This window comes from Pseudochaenichthys georgianus, chromosome 5 (assembly GCF_902827115.2).
Source record: "Pseudochaenichthys georgianus chromosome 5, fPseGeo1.2, whole genome shotgun sequence".
Classification (NCBI taxonomy): Eukaryota; Metazoa; Chordata; class Actinopteri; order Perciformes; family Channichthyidae; genus Pseudochaenichthys; species Pseudochaenichthys georgianus.
The window spans coordinates 25,295,268-25,304,183 of NC_047507.1; positions in this window are offsets into that span (position 1 = coordinate 25,295,268).

Genomic DNA, 8,916 nt, shown 5'->3' on the forward strand with positions numbered 1-8,916 from the left:
CTAGAGGCTGCTACTTCCTTATAGAGCCCGCCTCCTCCAACACACACTAACGCGTAGTAAAAAACGTTATTGAAGAAATTGCAGAACCATTGACACATCTCTTTAACTTGTCTTTTCAATCTGGTAAATTTCCAAATAAAATGAAAATAGCAAAAGTTATACCATTATATAAAACTGGGGATAAACACCATTACACAAATTACAGACCTGTTTCATTGCTCTCTCAGTTTTCCAAGATCCTTGAAAAGCTTTTTACAAAAAGACTTGACAGTTCTATATCGTATACGGCTTCGCCCGAAATGGACATGGGTTATTAACTGAGTAGGTGTGTTTTGTGCTTCTGGTAACGGACGGAACCAGTGGGGCGTGGACTACATCCTGCTTCGCCCTTAACCCAATAGCGATAGCCTTAGAGGGCGAAACCTTATACGATATAGACCTGGGGTTACGTAATGTAACCCAGCTTTTATGAGTATAGGCGCAGCCCAGAGATGGGGACTCGAGTCTGCGACTCGGACTCGAGTCGCACACACAGAGACTTCAGACTTGACTTGGACTCGTGACCAAAAGAGTTCAGACTCGACTTGGACTCGTGTGTTGGGACTCGTGAACAATCATTGTGTTTTCTATTTTTGGCGTATTAAAGGTGGGGTAGGTAAATTTGAGAGAAACCGGCTCGAGATCGCTAGAATTTGAAAATACACAACCGGAGATAATCTGCTAGAGGCTGCTACTTCCTTATAGAGCCCGCCTCCTCCAACACACACTAACGCGCACATGACCAATGAGGGCACGAGAGAAATGTGTGCCCAGATGGAAGGCTGACAGGCAGGCAGGCCATCCAGTTATTTTAGCCGGGCTCATTACGCAGACGTGCGTACCTCTGTTACTACCTCGTAGTAACACAATGCCACCGGCGGCACACCTGCGGCTGTACCGCTTGTAATTAGGTTCAACTACAAAAACTTTGAACAAAACGCCGGCGGCACCAACAAAAGGAGCGCACACTGCAAAGTCTGCAATATCAAAATCAAGGATGCTGGCGCAACAACGTCGAATTTCATCAGGCACTTGAAAACTCACCCGGAGAGGTCAGTCACATTAACGCATATGGACGGTTAGCAAACATGTTTAGCTCAGCATCAGCTATGTACTGTTAACTTAGCTTGCTACTAGCTTTGTAACTGAATATTCACACTTGTTTGAGTTGAGTGGCGTTGAGTGGCGTTGACATCCAACTCTTGACATGACATAAAAAAGGTCGGTAACGTTAATCATTACCCGCTGCCACCATCTACTGGCTAACGTTAAACGTAGAAAAATACATAGTTACATACATAAATACATCTGTCGGTTTATAGGCAGGTTACAGGTTTATTGTTGACCACGTAACGTTAATGTTACAGGTTTATCAGGTTACCATGACACTGGCTTTGAGTGAGAGGATAGAGGAATATGTTTATTAATAGTAGACTTAAAAGATGTCATTAGAGACCCAGTGTAATTAAACAATACGGTTGCAGAGGTGCAGTATAGAGCTGTGCAGTATTCTTAACAGACTGGATAGCTGCAGACAATAGAAGGCTTATTACAACCAGAAGAGACATGAGACTTTTATTTTTTTAGAGACTTGAGACTTGACTTGGACTCGTGACCAAAGACTTGAGACTTGATCAAGTCTCACCCCACAAAGACTTGAGACTTGACTTGGACTCGTGACCAAAGACTTGAGACTTGACTTGGACTTGCAAAAAAAGACTTGTGAACATCTCTGGCGCAGCCCTCTAAGGTTCGGGCCCCACTGGCTCCGCGAATAGCTGAAGAAAAGCTGTTGGAGTGGATTGTAGGGCCTACTTCCTATTTATACGGAAGTGAGCCTGGAGGTGGGGCCCACGTCGTAGGTGGGCGTGGAATAAGTCTGTCAGTGCTGCACACGTGCAGTGGGGATTACCCAATAGCGATAGCCTTAGAGGGCTGCGCCTATATTCATAGAAGCTGGGTTACATTACGTAACCCCAGTTTCATGGAAACACATCAGCTTTTGGACGACAGTCAATATGGATTCAGGAAAGAAAGATCAACATCTATGGCACTAATGGAATTAAGTGAGGAAATAGCAAACTGCATGGACAATAAAAAAACAAGCAGTGGGAATATTTATAGACTTACAAAAAGCATTTGACACCATAGATCACAACATTTTACTGACAAAACTGGAACGGTATGGCATCAGAGGGGTGGGAATAGACTGGGTGAGAGATTATTTAAGCAACAGACAACAATTTGTTGAAATTGGTGAACATAAATCAGAATACATGAACATAACTTGTGGAGTACCTCAGGGGTCCGTGTTGGGTCCAAAGATGTTCATAATATACATCAACGACATTTGCAGAGTATCAAATATATTGAAATTTATTTTATTTGCAGATGACACTAATATTTTTTGTTCCAGTGACAATTTGAAAGAGCTAATGGAAGTGATAACAGCAGAAATGATTAAAGTAAAAACATTGGTTTGACACAAACAAATTATCATTAAATATAAGCAAAACAAAGATTATGTTATTTGGAAAACATAAAACAAATCCACATGTGAAATTAATACTAGATAACATAAACATAGAAAGAGTATATGAAATTAAGTTCCTTGGTGTGGTTTTAGACAACAAAATCAGCTGGAAACCTCATATCACTCATGTAAAAGCAAAACTGGCTAAGACTATCGCAATATTGGGAAAAGCCAGATACATTCTGGACTACAACTCATTGTATACTCTATATAACACTTTGATATTGCCATATCTGATTTACTGTGTGGAGATTTGGGGAAACACGTACAAAACCAACCAACAGCCGTTATGCACATTACAAAAAAGGGCTATAAGAGTTATCAATAATGTTGGATATCTTGAACACACTAATTATATCACACTATTATTTTTGAAGTCACACATATTGAAGTTCACTGATCTGGTTAAATTTAAAACGGCACAAATCATGCACAGAGCAAGACATAATCTACTTCCTAGGAAATTAAAAACATTGTTCATAGACAGAGAGGGTGGGTATAATTTGAGAGGAAATCATTTTAAACAATTCAAGGTCAGAACAACTCTGAGAAGTATGTGCAGAACAATCTGTGGGGTGATTTTATGGAATGTTTTGGAGCAGGAGTTCAAACAAAGTACAAGCAGTTTAAAAGGATGTACAGAAACACTTTTTTGGAAAACTATGAGAATGAAGAGAGGTGATTGAAGATGAGAAATGATTGTGTATGTATAAATGTAAATGTAAATAACTTGCATAATGATTTAAAGGACAATCATTGATCAAGTAAGGGCTGGGAATTAATAAGCATTTGCTTCCTCCTGCTCCCTTTCGGACAAATATGATTTTTTTTTTTAATTATTATTATTATTAATATGAAGACTTTTTGTATCATGAATGTGGATAAATACTGTATTTTAACAATACGGTATTCTGTTTCTCACATTAGTTATCTTTTTATTTTGTTATTTTTTTAATCTGTTCGAAATAAAGATTGAAATGAAATGAAAAAATGAAGTATTGCCATTTTAAAATCTGGATCAGAGTTTCCCTGCCCTGCCTGCTCTGGACCACTTTCCTCCTCTCCTTCAAATCTCAAAGGTAGGAGCTAGCTGCTAATGCTAACGTGCATTTTGTGAGTTGTTGCTGTGTAGACTGGCTGTTTGATTTATGATCTCCCAGCTGCTGTATGAGGCAGCTAAAGTTGATGTGTGTTTCCCATGGCTGCTAAATTGTCATCCTCTGCTGTTTGCTTCAGTATTTCTTGTTTATGGCACAGTGAGTTATGATGCTTTCATGCTTTTCATCTTACACAGTGGTGTAATATATGGATACTCAAGTTGAGTTTTGTGAGAGTTATGGGCTGGTGTTGAGTTCTTTGAGAGGTTTTTCCGTCACATTGGAAATCAAAGATTTAGCCTACAGTAGAGGGTACTTTTGTTTATTTGCAATAGGGAAATAAACATTGCTGTTGTCTCACACACTGTTTATTTGCATTATTCTATTTCTAAGTTATTGGATTGATGAGACGCAAGCTTGGTTTTTCACCAATCTACTGTAGGCTATGCATTGGGCAGTTGCATGGGCAGCATGTGTAAATAACAACAAAGAACGAATATGATGTGTTTAAGAAGCAATAGTTTAATTAAAACCAAAATGAACTGGTCCACTTTTTACTGAGTGTGGACCAAAGTCTCAGTGTCTTTTAGTACAAAAGAAAAAGAAAAGATGTGTGTCAGCAATTTATGGCCAAATTGATTTAACAGTAACATAAGCTTCTGAAACAGTAAGCACTCACCAGCTAAATATAAGATACAAATCTGCTTTTTTATAAATACATACATTTTCTTTTTTTTTCTCAAAAAATAAAATACTCATTGAAAGCATTATGGCTGCATCACTGCCTGTTCAGGCATAGCTCAGGGTTTATCTTCATCCAAAAAAAGTGTATTTCTTCTTGTGATAATTGGACCTGTTTTTGTTGGGCCACGCAGGTAAGCTAGGAGGTCTAGATACAGTATATGTGTCCATTATCACATTTCTTAGTTTCCTGTGAGAAGTAAACTTCAACCCTGCAACATAATACTTCCAAGGAACAGATTGTTGGTGTTGATACCCCCAAAGAGACTTTGCAGCTTTGCTCCAGCCTGGAAATACATTAACTTTAAGGCTCAACTACAGGCATCTCTCTCTCACAGTGTACTTTAGTCTACCTCTCTTTTAAAGAAATGTCTTCTGGCTTTGAGACGAACGTGAAGGAAATTGTGTGGAGGCGGCAGGGACAGACTGGTTAGCTGGGTGTGTTGAGACATTTCAAATGTCAGACACACGTATCTGTTTATGAGCGTATGGTTAAAAAGAGCAGACATAGAACAACCTTGAGATGCAAAGAAATATATTAAAATAATAAATGCCCCAATAACAGACCGTTGATGACTTATTTGAGTAACAGGATGCAGCGTTAAATAACCGCCTGTGGGTGTGAGTCAGGACTGGAGATTTGTGTTAAATCTGGATTAATGATGACGAAGAGCCCCCATTGGCTCGCAGTTTTTGATTTAATGAAAGTAGGGAAGAGGGAGACCCCCTGGGGCGCTGTGTGTGTGTGTGGTATCTGTGTGTGCAGGAATGACACACAAATAAAGACAGAGGAAGAAATTAATTGAGCAAAGGGGTGGAGGAAGGAGGGTGTGTGTGTGTGTGTGTGTCCATTTGTGTTTAAAACAGTGTGAGAGCAAATAGCCACTTCACGAGAGCAACACCCTGCAGAGATAAGTCCGGCTGAGTACAAGTCTCAATTATTTACTGTTTGAAGGGTTTAAGAGAATGGGAGGGGATTGGAGGGGCTTCATGAGAATTGATGCTTTTGTTGCTGAGGGGGCGGTGAAGTTTAAACGGCGGCCGCTGAGCCGTTAGCAGGGGTCCCCTCTGATATGAGAGCGTGTCGGTCATGTTGGTGTTGGAGAGTCTTCCCCTCCACAAAAAGCTCCACGCTGCGGCTCTGCAGGAACTCGCATCTGAAGGTGCAGCGATGAAATCATCCCCTAAATTAGAGAAACGGTGAAAGGGAACAACACTTAATGAGATGTTGTAACTTGTCAGTGTGGGAGGCAGCAGGCTTCATGCTGCCTGTTGACATCATTTGAATAAACAGAAACAAATTAGACCCCGTATTTGTCCACATTGTCACTGCAGCTAATGTGATATATGATGTGTTTATCATAGAGCTACACTTAATCATATTCATTTGTCAGATAATGATTTCCAAGATGTATTGTTTGGTTTGCAAAATGGAATTTTAACAAGTGGATGATGACCATCTAATTTCTAAGTTGACTTATACTTGTGGTATTATTTTACTTTCACCCACCACCTAAAATAGGCTTTAATTTGCAACTAGTTCTTTTATAATTACTTCCATGAATTACATTACGGCTAAAACTAACAATTATTATGATTTGATTAATCTGTTTCGTTACAAAAGAATATAGTGAGTGTTCAAAAGGTGTCTTTACATTGCTTGCAACGATACTCAACTATACGTATTCTAAGTGGACATTCACTCTATGATAAGTTGATTTTATGACAGTTCTGAAATAACTAATTCAGCATGTAAAAGCATAAAGAGGAGAAATGATGGGCATTTTCAGGTTACTGTTTGTATTGTGTGCTTCCACTGTTTACATGATTTATTGTAGTGTGTTTAGAGAAACTCCCTCTGGAGGGAACTTTCGACTCAGAGGGGAACTCGACAAATATTAAATGATGAAGAATTCCCTCTCATTTGACAAGCTGGATCCAGTGACTGTCATTTTGTCAAAATAAGTTTAATACAAAGTAAATGATTAATACATCGTCAAAATTGTTGCAGATTAGTGTATTGTTTATCCTCTAAACAATCAATTTACTGTTGAAGCTATAGATAAACTCCAACGGCAAAGCGTCAGTCCGTCAGGTTGAACCCCCCCCCCCATGAAGATTACACAGCAGGACACAGCAGGAGAGAGAGAGCCCTGAAGCAACAGCAGCAACTCCACTGCCAGTCTGTGGAGTTAGAGCAACATCAGACTGCATGTATACAAATACACGTTGGATTCTTCAGATTCACAAAAGAGTGGCAGGCAGAGAGATCAAAGCCTGGAGACATTCCTGAGTATTAGGTTCACCTGTCGGAGCACCTCAAGACATCAACCGGGTCTTCAGAGGAGGTCGCTCTGCGGAGAGCTTCATGTTGCACCCAAAAAAGAAATGGTGCTGTTTTTCGTCAGGTTGAAATAATGGGTAAGTTCTATGTTCAGAAACGTATACCCCTCATGAAGAACGTTAGAGAATACTTTTGTTGCATTTCATCAAAGGAAGTGAGGGTCAACTCGTTCATTTAACACGACTTACTGTAGATCTCCCGCACGACTAACTTACATCATTACCAGATATTGATTTGCTGGTCATTGAATTAAACACATCTATTCACATCGACGGATTGTTTCACCCTTTGCAAATGGCTAAAACATTAAATCAATCATCAAAAAAGTTGGTGATTTATCTTCCAGCAATGAACTAATTGACTATCCGATGCAGGATGTTATTTATAACAACGTGACATGGGTCAATGCATGAAGCATCATTTTTATGATATAGCTGACATTCTTCCAAGCTCTAATGTTGATATGTTTCACTATAAAATAGAAGATGACTGGGGCTTTGTACTATTACGTTCACCAGCACATATAAGTGTGCACATACTGTATGCAGATCACATCTATGTGCCATTTTCTACAATTTCCTACTGCATACTGCATACTCAGTGAGACGACAAATCCACATCTTCACAAACAAGCTGCTTTATGTGCATGTTATGATGCATCTTAAATTGCATATCCTTTTTAATGAATCTACACACTACCATGTACTTGTACCATCTACCCCCCTATCTTACATATTAATTTGACACATAAAAAGGGACTAAGAGCTTATATGTTAGTGCGATGAACCTTTTTAAAAGAGTTGTTAATGCATTTCTAGTGTAAAGCTGCCCCTGTTGCCCCTTATTACAAGCCTGGGTTAATCATGTTTATGCACCATCGTTTCATATGTGAAGTTCCACTTTGCATGCATTAGCAGAACAAGAGAGAGAGAGACTTATCTTGTACTAATCATTGCGCCACAAAGAGGCCAGATGTTAAATCCTAAATTCCCCCTAGATTGAACTGTTGCATTTATCTCTTTGCCAAATCTGTCTGTGCTTTGTGGCTTCAAGATGTAGTCTTTCATTTCCAAAAGTGAGGGTGTTTATGTGCTACTACAAATGACCTATGTTTTTTTTTTTTTTAGCTTTTAGCATGTGTGTGTGAAGAGAGCTCGTGTTTCCTGTGGGAACTCCTTGCAGAAAGCCGCACTGAGTGACAATTCTGGACTTTTACTTGCTGACGATTATAAAAAGTGAAACGTGAGCGCATTCCTGAGGTTCAAGGTGGAGCTGTGTGGCGGCACAGCTGAGGGCTTATTGAAAGATGAGCGCTGAGTAGGAAATTAGCGTACAGTGAGACCCAGGGGTCACAGAAACATACATGCACACACGTAAATGCAAAAACCACATTGCCTATTCACCTCCCCCCACTGATGATGACCCCTTTTTTTTTACATGCATCCCATCATTAGGCAATAAGCCACAGTTGACTGCTGATTGGTAACAAGACCCTGCCTCTGCGTTCAGTCCTCGCTTTAATCTAAGCTCTGCAGACTCTCTGATTTCTACATTTATATTACTGCGCTGCACTCGGGCAATGCGTGCCCCAGATTTGGGAAAGAAGTGTATTGCCGTGAGACTGTGAGAGAGCGACAGCTGACTAACCAGAGAGGAGAGGAGGGAGGGAGGAGGGGAGGGGAGGAGGAGGGGGGGGGATAGTCAGACAGTCAGCGTCCACTGCTCAGGGATCCCGGGGGAAACTGAGCCAGAAGAGAAGGGACTACAGTTGCAGCTGTTGTTGTGTGCATGCAGGCACGCACGCACGCACGCACGCACGCACACATAGCACACGCACACAGCTTATTCTTAGCCCACATCTAAATAAAATCGGACTCTTTTTATAATCTTGAATGCTCACTGACCTGTCATGTTATGTAAAGTTGTAATGTGTTTCTGTGAGCTGGTGTTAAAGCTGATCGGGCAAATCAATTGTTTGTTAGACTTCATAGGTTAGGGGAGCTAACCCGAAGCCTATCACCTTACAAAGGTTTCAGAGTATGAAACATTAACGTAACAAACATGTTATCGCCTTTTATCAGGCTGATAGTTGCTTTGAGGGCCGATGATTTATGTGGTCTGTGAATTATCAGAAAAAAGTGTAAAACATCCTCTAATTTCTT